This window comes from Sus scrofa, chromosome 11 (assembly GCF_054392235.1).
Source record: "Sus scrofa isolate SSC_HxYL_T2T_F1_AM1 chromosome 11, Sscrofa_HxYL_maternal_Yorkshire_Landrace_v2.0, whole genome shotgun sequence".
Lineage (NCBI taxonomy): Eukaryota > Metazoa > Chordata > Mammalia > Artiodactyla > Suidae > Sus > Sus scrofa.
Genome location: NC_139393.1, coordinates 8,601,681 through 8,614,807, shown reverse-complemented (window position 1 = coordinate 8,614,807; position 13,127 = coordinate 8,601,681). Strand labels below are relative to the sequence as shown.

Sequence of the window (13,127 nt, the reverse complement as noted above, 5' to 3'; positions counted from 1 at the left end):
AAGGCCAAGAGTAGAAACCCCATCCTTCCCGAGATAGGTTGTTACGTGTGCTTTTCATGTGAACTCCTCCTTGGCACGTTGTCAACCTCCAGACTCGGTGGAGGAGGCGCTGGCCGACTCGGGCCCTCTCGGGCCGCACCTTCCCTCCCCCGGGCGGCCAGGCGGCTGCTCAGCAGTGCCGCGGGGCTGTGACCCAGCGCCCTCAGGGTAGAGAAGTGACCATGGAGAGCTGAGGGGAAAAGAGTGTCTTTCTGCTTTTGAGTTTCCTAAGCCTGGACCTTCATGGGAGGAGAAAAGCCTTTGGCTTGAAAAGAGTTGAGAGAAAGCCTGCTGGGTGAGAAAGAGCGAGACTGGCCACTCTCCCCCCTCCCCATGGTGGTAAAGGGAGCCTCCTTTCCCCAGGGTGGAGCAGGGAAGGGACGTGAGGGCCGGTGTCCACAGATCTCTGGAGGAGACCCCACTCACCGGGACAAGCCCGGAGGACTGTGGGGACCACCGTGCGGAGAGGGAACTGTGCCCTGTCTCCTGGGGCAATCCCTGGTACGTAAGTGGCCAGACTCCAAAATCTAGATGGATAAAGACAGTATCTAGAAAGATGGCACCTCATGTGGCCTCCAAAAACTTCCATGCAGCCCAGACTAGCTGAACATCCAGGGCTGATGCCTTTCTGTCTGAGACATTGGCATAGCAAGCAGTGGAACTGAAGGGGTACCAGAGGATGAGGCCACCAAAGGATGCTGAATGTGTGGTCCAGCAACTGCAGGCCCAATGCAACAATGGACATCACAGTGGACACTGTCCAGACAGGGGATATACAGGACCAGCTGGCCTTTGAGACCCTTTTGTAAAGGCCCTTCTAGGAATTTTGCCAAGACCTTGAGTCAGAAATGGGAGAATCCCTGATTTGACTGGGATTCTTTTCCCATCATATTGACAGCTTCAAAGATAAATGGAAACTGAAAGATCCATTCCTGAGATGCACGACCAGTCAGATACCCATACCTCCTCCTGGAAGTACACAAGATAGCATGGCAGCCATCGAGCCCAGGCTCTCACTGATGAAGACAGCTCTTCAAAGGAAAGATTTGTCAGCTCATGGAAAAGACGTAAAATGTGCAGAGGGTTCATTATTCTGAGGGCTTATTCCACGTCTGGTATGGCACTGCCCGTGGAGTCAGGAGTGGGGGTGCAGCACAGCTCAGGCAAGTCGAGGTACCCTCAGGCCCACAGCTGCCCATGGTGGGGGGAATGGGTGGAGAAAGTCATCTGATGCTCCTGGACCTTCAAGGAGATGGTGCAGTTCAGAGAGGAAGAGTGACCCAGTCGGGGTCCGAGGTCGGGAAGAGGAAGGTACAGAGGACAGTGGGTCCCAGCATCAGACACCTGACCCCCAAGCCACTGAGCCTCGCTCAACAGCACACATTGCAAGGGCAGATGGCTGTGCCCACTGGGGATAGCACACCCCTTTCCCGGTGCCAGGAAGTACAGTAGCCACCTTCTCTCCTTCATGTCCCCTCCAGAAAGAGAAAGAAAGTCAAGTGAAAGTGGAGAGAAAAGCAGCCCTGGGAAACAACATTTACCCCCGTCATGATAAGCCATAAACTTGACAGTGATTGAGAACATAACATTTGAGTGTAGCTGAAAAAAATCCCTGGATTAGATTGACTGTGTCAAAATGGGAAATATTGAGTTATCTGTTCTCAGGAACATTCAAGTTCATGATGGTCCAAGATAGACATGCAGTTCATGCCAAGGGAAGTTCAAGAACAGTAGCAGTACAGCAGGAGTGTTGGAGGAAAAGGGGGGGAAAGCGCAGGCATTTACAGTCGTGCCAATCCGTATGCAGGAAGAGGTGGTCCTGCAAGAGGGTCTTATGGCCAGGAAACACTGCACTGAAACTCAAAAGCCACTTCTTAAACTTTACATTGGAAAGTTCACAAAGGTAGCCCTGAAGATGGAGCAGAGAGGGTGACCAGGAGGTAGGAAACCAGAAAGGAAGCTCACTTTTACTGGTTCAGGTGGGAAAGGTCAGGAAGAAGGAGTGGAGTTCAAAGAGATGGAGGAAGCAAGAGAAAGAAAGCCCGTTGGACTGAGGGGGCAAAGGCAAGGCGACGGACTCGGGTAGCTTCGGACAAGCGAATGCACGAGAGCGTCACTCGCCAGTCTTCCCAGGAAAGGCAGGGGCTCGGGAAATAGCAGTTTGGGTGGTAAGAGGAACTGAGAGAAATGCTGAATTTGAGGCGCCTGAGGAACCTTCAGCTGCGTGGTTCCTTTAGCCAGGGATCGAGGACAGAGGTCTAGAAAGGCACAAATATTTGAGAGTCATCAACATGCAGATGGTAGCTGAAGTCATGCTGTGTGTGAGAGTGCCCAGCTGCCACGGGGCTGAGATGCAGGGAGGATGGACATGGGGGAGGAAGAGAGCCCGCAATGAGCTCTGGTGACAAGCTCATTTCGTGACGGGGGAAGAGAACCATGAGAGAGGGTTCTGGGCTGAGGGGAGGGTTTCGAGAGTGAGTGGGCAGCTGGGTCCGATTTCCAGAGGAGCCTGGTAAGCTGGCAGCTTTGGTGTTGAAGTCTCTCAAGTTATAACTTATCAGTGTTTCTTCTTTTCTACGGTTACATGATTCTAGACGAGCTCAGGGTTGCCTCCATTGCCTTCCTAAACCGCCAGCCAAGATGGGATTTTGCTTTTGTTTTTCTCCCACTGCTCCCCTGATTTAGCTAAGAGCAAGTAAATTAGCCTGAGAGTGACAGTAGAATGGCCACTCCGAGGTCCTGAGCAGACCCCAGCCCGGCTGTTCTGGGAGACTGTTCATTACCTCCCCTGATCTACAGGTGCTGGAATCTCCAAGAGTCTCTCAAAAACTTCAGAGAAATGTGGCCAATGTATGAACTTTCTCAGTACCCTGGGGACGATGCCAAGGCTGCAAAGTACCCTTTATCTCTAGTGCCCTGCAGTAGCATAGATCCATGCTCTGAATTGTTTCCGAGTTTCCAAGCATTTTCCCTGGCCACTCATCTCCTTGGCATTGGATAGCACTCGGTACTAACCTTATTTTGGTTTCTAGACTTGTGTAAATTTCTGGCCTCCCCCCCGCCCACTATGTAGGCTACTTGAGATTATGCCCAGTCACTTTTTCAGTCACAAATGGTAGCAGAATCACACTCTGCTCTGTGCAGTTTCCCGAAGGTGTGTCTTTGGATGGTCTCCCGGACCCCAGCCCTCACTGCTGGGGCTCCTCCAGCCCCACTCAGATGTGGGCACCAAAGACCCCTACGCCGTGAGCGCAGCTGCACGCCCCCTGATCACGCGACGCCCGCGCGCGGTGGTGTTCTCTCCAGTGCCTTCTGGGACACCTTGGTCCACCAGCTCCTTCTCTAATCCCAGCATCACGACCAGTTAGCCCTCTTTTCCTGACGGTGCTACCGTTTGCCGCACCGGGGTGGAAAGTCTCATCAGCCAGACTCACACTCACTCTGTCCCACAGCCTCACCCATTCACAGCCTATTCCTTTTTATTCTCGGCAGACCCCAGAGAGGCACTGAACCCAGCATACCATTCTTGTACAGCATCTAACGCTTTATCCATTCAACAGATATTCTCATGCCAGATAGTGGGATATAATGAGTTAAAACACAGTCCTTGACGCCACGAGACGTGCAGCCTTGGGATGCAGACTTGGGATGTGTCTACATAAGAGAATAGACAAATTGAGGGATGTGGATGGAGGTGCTTTGAAGTTGTGGCGAAGATGCAAGCCCAGCTCCGGAAGTCAGGGGGGTTCCCTGGAGGTCACCTGGGTGAAATAGTGAAGAATGAGTAAGGGGTAGGTTTGGGGTGGGGGGTGAGGGATGGCGCAGGGAATGACATTCCAGAAGGAGCAGGCGCTGGTTCCCCTGAGAGGAACCCATGTTCTGGGTCACGTGACTTGTCCGAGAGTTGGGACCGTGAGGGGGAGACGGTGAAAGGTGGGCCTGTTGGAAAAAGGAGCTTGGACTGTATCCAATAGGCAGTGAGCGACTGTGGGAAGGCGTCTAGTCAGTGCGATAACAGGATAAAGTTCTGTTCCAAGAGATCCTTGGAAGGCCTGGCTTGCTTTAAATCCAGGGTCATGGGCTGGCAAGAGCATGCTGTTGGGGGGGGAACAAGAAGTCATCTCTTTGAGATGTCATGGCATTGACACTGTTTTTTAAAAAGAAATGTACCTGCTTCTTTAGAGGGGTTAGCTTTTGGGTGCAGAGACTTGAAATTAACAACTTTGCATTCTGCGAATGGAAAAGGCATGAGTTCTGATTTTTGCTGTCACTTCTTGTTCTCTGTCCTTCTTTTTGAAACATTTATATGCATTACTTGATAAGCCCTCTGTATATCCTTATTATGGAAATCTAACAGTCATTAATTCCTTACTTTAAAATTTTCCAGTTCTTAAGTTCTTAAGCCCCATCTTATGCTAGTGCAGGGGCAGTACCTAGAAAAAGAATATTCAGAAAGCTCAATTTGACTTGAATTCCAGCCGTGTACCTGGGTGGAAGGACGGAAGGATGTTTGTGCTGGTCCAAATAAATCCTCCTCTGTAATGAACTCCCTTCCCTGGACCACCCAAGGCAAAGCCCCCTTCATGAAAAATGTCCCCCCAGAATGACCATAAGGTGGCAGAGCTGGGTGCTGAACCAGCAGTGGACCAGGGCCATGCTGGACATCCAGAGATGCCAGCTTTTTAGAGTCACTGTAAAGAGCAAGCCCTCCTCAGAGCAGCGGAGCAGACCCTCCCCCAAGATCGAGGTGCACACACCTGGTTAGTCTCCCGAATAAACCTGTTGTGTGAGGTTCACTTCAGCTGGAAGAAATGATACAGAAAAATTCCAAGCTTGTGCTAAGTGATCTTTGAAAAGAAACGGCATGTCCACATCCTTATCTCATTTAGAAAATATTAACGGCCATTTTAAAGGGTGGTGTTTCAAACTGCAGTTGTTTTTAAGAACAAAGCATAACCCTTGCAGATGTTATGGGATAAGATATAAAAATTCTCAATTTGATGAAAATAATGAAATGCCGCAAAATACTCCAGCTACCAGTCATAACTTTGGCTTAGCAAAAGCACTCGTTTCTGACACTCCTCTGATGCTAAAACCACGTGGAATCGAAGGTGAAGAGTTAATCTCTCAAAAGACTAGGAATGCTACCTGGAAAAACAATTGCCACAAAATTTATTTAAATCCAAAATAGGTGAAACAAGTGGAAGAAATCAGTGATTCTCTTTTTTTAATTAAATGAACACCATTTTCAGGTACTGAGATGGATGTGATAGTACAGCCCTTAGGGACAGAGCAAAGGTGAAAACAAACAAACAAAAAACATGGAAAGAATGTACCAGCCTAAGTTTTGCCACCTAAGACAGCTTATGCTGGCCCATCTCTGGGCTCCTCCTCGTGACATCTGATGATTCCCAGAACACCTGGCAGCGCCAGCTCAAACAGAGTGCAAAGATGTGTCGTGTCACCAAAGAGCTGGCAGATAGCGTCCCTGATGGGGCGGGAAGGTTGCACCACACTGATTCACCACGGAGGAGGAGATGCCCACGTGGAGGAAATTCGAAGTGTGCAGAGACGGGGCGTGATCGTGGTGGGGGGGCGTGGGGGGGAGGTGGAGAAGCGTGAGCAGAAGGGGTGGGGGCCCGGGAAGGGCGTGGCGGAAGGAGAGCTTGTGAGGAAGCGGAGCCGTGGAGGGAGTGGGGTTCTGGAGGGCCGGGTGGAGGGGATGGAGGGGTGGTCGGTGTGTAGGATAGTTTTTAAAAAGAACCTCATAAATTACGTGATTAATCTTCACAGACATTTTAGACAGAGTTCTAAATAACAAACTCCTCTTTAAAGGAGGCAGCTGATATTCTTGAATCTGGTTAATACGTGAAAGTATTGTTTTATACGAACAGTTGCTCTTTTAAAAGAAGCACAAATTTCCCCATATTTCGCATAGGCTATGCATGACAGGTCTTTTCATAATAAATCCTTTAAACAAAAATAACTTTCAAATAGAATAATTTTTAGCACCAAACATGAAAAATGGAAAGTATATTATTGTCATAATTGAATTTGAACTGTTAACCAATTTGAGGTCTGAAACACATAAATCACTCCACTTAAAATGCAAAGGAATATAAAGTCCTAGTTTCATTTTTTTTTTAAAAGGCTTAATCCGGGAGATCTTTTCTGAAAGTGGTTGATAAATAAAAAATGCGAGTCCCTCAAGCCCTAGGTGGATTGATTACGGTCTCTTCGGGAATCGCATTTGGGTTACAGGGAGGAGGCTGCTCTCCTGTCACTAACAGCCTCTAAATAAAACCTTCTGGGGCAACGAGAGAGGCAGATGTTTGTTTGATGCTGCAGGCTTAACCACAAGCAAAATTACACAGTCAGAAGAGTCTTGCAACATCTGGCCCCTCTTCCTCTGTCAACCTTGTGGGGACCTCCAGCTCCCAGGACCCCAAGCCTGCGGTAGGTCGCTCAGTCATCTTGGGCTGAATGCAGGGAACAAAGGAATGGATGACAGGATTAGGAAGGTTAGCAAGCGCTGCCAGGCTCTCAGAGCCCCCAGGCCAGCAGTGGAGATGGAATAGAAAAGCATTCTCTTCTCAACTAACATAGGAGCTAAGCCACTGGCAGGAATGTTGGGTGACAGTGGAGTTCAGCGTTCTGGAGCCACACCAGGGCGCTTCCCTGTTTGTTTTCACCCCTCTTTCTGTCTTCATTTCTCCATGCCACATGTGTCCCCATTTCATTCTTTCAAAAGTTTGTATTGGGTGCCTGCAACCCGCACACTGGTGAGCAGGATGTACCAGACTAGCCCTCATGGCTTACATTCTGATAGGGAGGGGCTGGAAACAGGGCCAATGGCCTCAGGTAATTTCAGAGAAAATAAATGCCAGGAAGACCATAGCATCAGATAACATGACAGCGATGGAGACGGGGCACTGACTGGGATGGGGTGGTCCAGGAAGGGCAACCCCGATGAAGTGACGTTGGCCTTCTGCCCACCACCAGCTGGAAATTGGGCCCCTCCCCCAGGCAGCACTTTCCAGGAGAATGAATTTCAACCTGGAAAATCCCAGAGGAGCTGGGAAAGAAGACATGCCAGTACCAAGGATTAAGGGAACTCCTAGCAACTTCTCTTTTAACTTCTTGCTCAGAAGAGCTAAAATCATGAGGGAATTTTTAATCCTGGAAGTGTGTAGTCTTTGAGGAATTATATGGAGGGTAAGAGGAGAGCCCCCAAAATGCAGACTGTTCACCATGAAGGGTTATTCACCTCAATGAAAATTTGGCCCAGATTGTTCTGTTTAATGTGGATTCTCAGTAAAATGTAAGACTGACTTTTGAAGAACTGGCACGTTCTTCCTCCAGGTCTGCCTTTTGAACGCACCTGCACCTGTGGCTTGACCCTGCGCCTCCATCTCCCAGGAACCTCCCAGAGAGGCGACTCGCCACGGCGTTCAGAGCATATGATGCCAGCGTTCAGACCCGAGTCTCTGAGTCCCCAGCCCCGGTCCCTCTTGCCCTCGTTTTAACTTGCTCCGCTTCCCACGCACACTTTCACAGACACAAAGGGAGCGCCAAGTGTCAGTGGAAATGCTCTATGTTGTGGCTGCGAAGAAGAGTGTCCAGTACGATGACGCGCTCACCAGCCTCAGAGTTAGGACTGGTGGTGCCAGCCCAGGGCTGCCCAGAACCGGCTGCGTGTCTTTCTCTGCCTCAGTTCCCTCATCTGTAGGATAGGGGAGGTGGCAGGTTTGGCCCTAAAATATGTGTGGAAGGAAGGAAGCGCAAAGGGAAGAGGGAGGAGGGGGGAGGGGGGGAGGGACTGGCTCCCACCTCGTGTCGGAGGGTTAAATGAAATGTAGACGCGTGACCCCGCGCCTGGCACGTGGTGGTATCTGTAAACACTACCCCTGACCACGGAGTGAGGAAATAGGGACGCCGTTCAGATGAGATGAGTAGCTAACACTTATTGAGTGCTTGTAATGTACCAGGCACAGTTCTGAATTTTAGGCGTTTCGACTCCCTTCATCCTCAGCACTTGGTAAGTTAGGTTCTATTAGATGATCCAGACTCCACAGAGCAACAAGCGTGGAAGGGTTAAGTTACTTGCCAAGGTGCGCAAGGAGTTAGTGGGTGGCAGAGCTGGATTCAAACTTGGGCATTTTGGCTCCAGTCCCTGCAACCCACTGCCTGGCACAGGAGTGTACAGATGCGGTAGCAACGACCTCCTCGTGCTATTATGGGGGACTGGCAGCCGGGAGACGTAGCGGCGTGGTCGAGGACCTGTCCCGGGAGGGAGGACGCCTGTGTTTGGGAATTTCAGGATGCCCATAGGGAAGAGGACCCAAAGGGCATCCCGGAAGAGACAGCGTGAGGACAGCTGCCACGGCGGGAGCAGGGCTCGGCGGCAGCCTCGCACACCATGCTAGGGACTTGGACTTTATCCTCTAAGCAGTGGGGAGTCCCTGAGAAGCAGCATGATCAGGATTGCACTTTAGAACGGTTACTCTGGGGCCGAATGGGTGATCATGGAGGAAGGATGTCAGTCCCTTGGCTGCCGCCAGGGCCCCCAGGAAAGTGGCCATGGAGGGGCAGATCCATGACATAGCTGGAAGATGTCATTGGGAAAGAGTGGTGCTTGTCAAACGAAAAGGCTGAAGAGGAAGACTCTCAGACGTCTGACATTGAAGCCGAGAGGACAGTGGTACCCTCTCCGGGCAAAGCAGGCAGGAAGACACGTTGGCATCAAGTTCTCAGAAGCAAGAAGCTTCTTTTGTCCCAATGTCTGGGAGTTCCCCATCCCCTTTTTTTAAAACTTTTTTTTTTTACAATAAAAAAGTAAACATATAGATAAGGAAATAGTACAGTAAACACCTATCACCTAAACTCAACAGTTCACCAGTTGTTGAATTGGCTACATCCTCTTCATATATGCATAATACGTATGTACATAGTTATGTGGTATTTATCTTGATTTTTATTTTTGTTAATAAAATACAGACATCATTACATTTACCCTTACACACTTTAGCCTGTATCACCAAAAAGTATTTAGCTAAACAGTCACAATACCATGGTCACATCTGAAAGAATTAAAAATTACTTAGTATCATCAAGTGGTAAATGCATATTAAAATGTCTCTTAACAATTCCTAGAATGATTTTATAGTTTTTTAAAAATAGAATTCAAGTAATGAGCCCACATTTCTTTTGTCAACATCTGTTAAGTCTCTTCAAATCCTCGGCAGTCCTCCCCACATTCGTTATGACATTGACTTGTTGAAGAAACCCAGCCAGGTGTTTAGCAGACGGCCTCTCCGTCTGGATGTGTCTGCTGGTTTTGTCAGTGGGGTATTTAACTCCTACCTCCACCCCCTGCATTTCCACTAAAGTGGAAGAAAGTTCTAAAGCCTCAACCACATTCGCGTTTAACATTTTGACGAGCACGCACCTGGCATCTCATCGATGTCAAGATTTTGGTTGCAAAATGCCATCCTGCTCTCGTCACTATTGAACAAAACTTGACCGATGCCAGGTCTAGAATGGGAAGTGAAGAAAGTGAGCCTTGTTCTTCTAGAAAGCACATAGGTAACCACATCCTAATGTGTACCAATTAAAGGGCCCCCACTGGTCAGATTTGGGATCCTTTCAGCATCAGAAAGAATGACTGGGATTGACTGAAACACACTGAATGTATAAATCGGTAATGGTCAATAGTCAAATGTAATACTCGAAAGAAAAATCTGTGTCACTTTAAGATTCCTGAGTGGCCCAGTCCTGCTCAACGGTTTCTCTAACTGGAATCTCAGTCTGAACACAACTTGGTTTTCATCAGAGCCCTTGGACCTGGATGTAACCTTGGTCCGTGGCTGGAGCTAGCCCTCCCTTATGCCTGAAACAGTTTTGGTAAAGGTGACGGCAACTGAAACGACATTTCCCCCCCAAGATTGCTTAAGTTTCATCAAAAAAAGGTAACATACAGAAAGATCCCATTCTCATTTTAGAGTAAACTTGTCAGCATCTTCCAGGACTTGCCTAGTCCTGCACGATTCTTGTCCCTATTAAAACAACAGCAACAACAGGAAAAAAACTTTAAGTTTTAGATTCCACTTAACAAATATACTTTCCTAGGAAATATTCTTCTTGGGCTTCTTTCCCCCCGCCCCAGTTATTTTTCTAGTTTGCATGTATACCATTTCAAATAGCAGGTTTTTAGTATTTATGAGAACTGGACTCAGTTCTTTTTATGAATAACAACCAGAAAACACCAAACAAAATTCTGCTCCAAAAAAACCTTCTTTTGTCTTTTTAGGACCACACCCTCAGCATATGGAAGTTCCCAGGCTAGGGGTCACATCGGAGCTGCAGCTGCCGGCCTACACCACAGCCACAGCCACGCAGGATCCAAGCCACATCTGCAACCTCTGCACCACAGCTCACGGCAACACCAGATCCTCAACCGAGTGTCTGAGGCCAGGGATGGAACCCACATCCTCACGGATACTAGTCAGGTTCTTAGTGCAAAGCCATGATGCGCACTCCACTGTCCAAAACATAAATAGACATTTGTTCGTTGAGGTTCACGTGCTCTAGATAAATTTTTTCCTCTTTACACTTTAACATAGTAGGTTAACATCTAACCCATGCTGCAAAAGTCATATGCTAAATGAAGCAGAAATAGTAAAACATCACAAAGAGGAAGGAAGAAATCTGCGTGAAAATATGTGCAAGAAGATAGAATTCAAACAGGGATGTTTACTCTCTTTTTATTTTTATTTTTTGGCAGAAAATAGGTGTCCTGTCAGGTAGAGACTTCGGAAACAAGTTCTGTTTGAATCTTTGAACGGAGTCCGAATTCTCGCCTCTCTTTACCAACAGTGTGAGAGCCTTGCTTTGAAACCGCTCTGTCCTCCCTCGCATGGTGGACCCCTTTGCTTAGAAGCCTGCCCAGCACTTGCTCTGGATTCAGTGGGGACAGTACCATCTCGTTGCGCAGAGAACACAGTCTTGGTCGTGGTTCGGAAAGCCACCGTCACATCTTCCCCCCGACTCCGAACAGGCACTCCATTTTTTTTTTTTTTTCCTTGCACTGGAATAAATGCTTTTCGTTCAGAAACAACTGTAAGGGGAAAAAAAAAAAAAAAAGCAAGAAACAACTTTGAGAGTTGATCCCATTAAACAGTGATCTTACAGCAGGAGTTTTTCAAACATCACAAAAAATAACAGTTTATATTCATTTCCGAGCCTGAGATGAAGAAAGCATTAGCCGGTTTACACCTGGTTTCAATAATGGTTTAAAGTTCAAATACTTTTACTGTGTAGACATTAAATATTGTATTCAAATATTAAACATTAGTTTTCCTGACTCTGCCGCCAGAAATAGAGCAGGACGTCAGGCGAGGCGGGAAGCCAGGAGAGTTAATTAATAGGCTTGGGCTCGTCTACACCATCTGCGGCGAGGAAGGAGATTTCACATGGGTTTCAAAACGGCGTGGGAGATGCTTTCTCAAAATTCATCTCCTCTTGGCATAGACCGACCCCACCCCCACAAATATTCAGTTCTCACTAGGGGGAAAAAATAGACTAAAAAATGTGGATGGGCTCCTGTTGTGCGATCCAAGGACCAGCTGTGTACAATTTGCACAGTCGCAGTGGAGATCCTGGAACAGTCAAGGAACTCGCTTTTCATGTCAAGTTCTTTGCACGCAGAAGAGGTCTCTCTGGGAAGTTAAAGCTTGGGTCTTATGCAGCCCTGGGGGCCCCCTCAGAGTCCGCCGTGGGCCTTGCAATGACTCCCCGCCGGCAGGAAACAAGTCTCCACTAATGTGTACGGTTACCGCGCCGCCCTCTAAGGACTGGGCAGGTTGGCGGCCTCGGTGAACCTCAGTGGCACGTGCCACCGCATTCGCAGTTGAGAATTCATTATCATTTTCAGAGTTAGCCCTCGACAAAACGCGACTTGCTCCTGGAGGTGTAACTTTTGTTGGTACCTACCGAGGTGGTTTGGCTGACACCGTGGTGCTGCCCGGGGACCCGCTGGGCTGCCTGCCCAGAGCCAGCCTGCCCTGCTTGGCTCCCAGGTCTTCGTCCCGAGCGCTCATCACTAACTTGGAGACGCCCTGGACAGCCAGGCTTGTCAGTCCTTCCAGGGAGGCCAGGGGACAGCACTAGCATAAGGTGGAGAAACTTGGGGGAAAAAAGTTAAGAAACAGTTTTTTCACCACATGTTGAGAGGCGGGGGTGGGAAGAAGCCATGATTCTACTGGCTACATGATCAACAGAGCTGTGTTATGAACTGACAACTAATATATAAGCTCCAGAGCCTCCACTGTATTCTTAGCAGTAGAATTAATCTCTGGGTTTCTTCCCGCCTTCTCACCATTTTCATCAGTCACCACTGTCAGCAGAGCCCCTGCCTGTGACCTGGGTTGTGACACGACTGCTAGACACCATCAGAGCAGGAGGAGGCCTCCCCCGCCCCATGCCTTTCATCTTGAAGAGGATGCTCTCAGTGACCCCAAGAGTTTAGAGGGTGTGGCAAGCGATCGAAGTCATCTTTCCACATGGGCTCCTGACTCTGCCATAGAAGAGAGGCTATAACGTAACGTTCCTTGAATCTGTCCCCTAGAAGATGGCTCTTTGGGGACACGCTTCCTTGGCAAGAAGTCGAGTTCAATCAATGGGCTCCCCCACATGAGGTCTGCACCCCAGATCCCAGGCGGAGTATCCCTGTACCCATTCCGCACAGGCTCCCAGGCCCTCCCGCATGCTGGCAGGCTCATGGCCACAGGCGCCTCCCAAAGCCAGACAGCATCAGTTTGGAGGTGGGTTTGAGTTCCACCCCTTGGGCGTGAGCAGCTCTCTCCAGGGCGCAGGGCAGGTGCCCTGTGCTGGGGCTCCGCGGCCGCGCATTTGCTGGGCTTTCTCCTGTGGAGATCTTAGCTCTAGCTGGTGGCTGTGGCTTATCCCCCCAAAACTGTGAGAAATGTTCCCAGAGTCCAAGCTCTGCGGAGGAAGAGCTCGTGGACTCCATCACTTCCTTAGTAAAGACGGCATCGGATTCCCTCTTCGTTCCCTTTATTTTGGGCCAG

General features: G+C 49.0%; 1 long non-coding RNA gene across 1 annotated transcript in view; it reads left to right on the top strand.

Moving 5' to 3' along the window:
• LOC146398511 (uncharacterized) overlaps window positions 1-9,182 on the top strand; it is a 242,919-nt gene extending 233,737 nt beyond the window's left edge. Inside the window, exon 4 of the long non-coding RNA XR_014819148.1 lies at window positions 7,402-9,182. This is a non-coding gene — a long non-coding RNA (uncharacterized LOC146398511). The remainder of the gene's footprint in view (window positions 1-7,401) is intronic.
• Window positions 9,183-13,127: the final 3,945 nt, after the last annotated feature.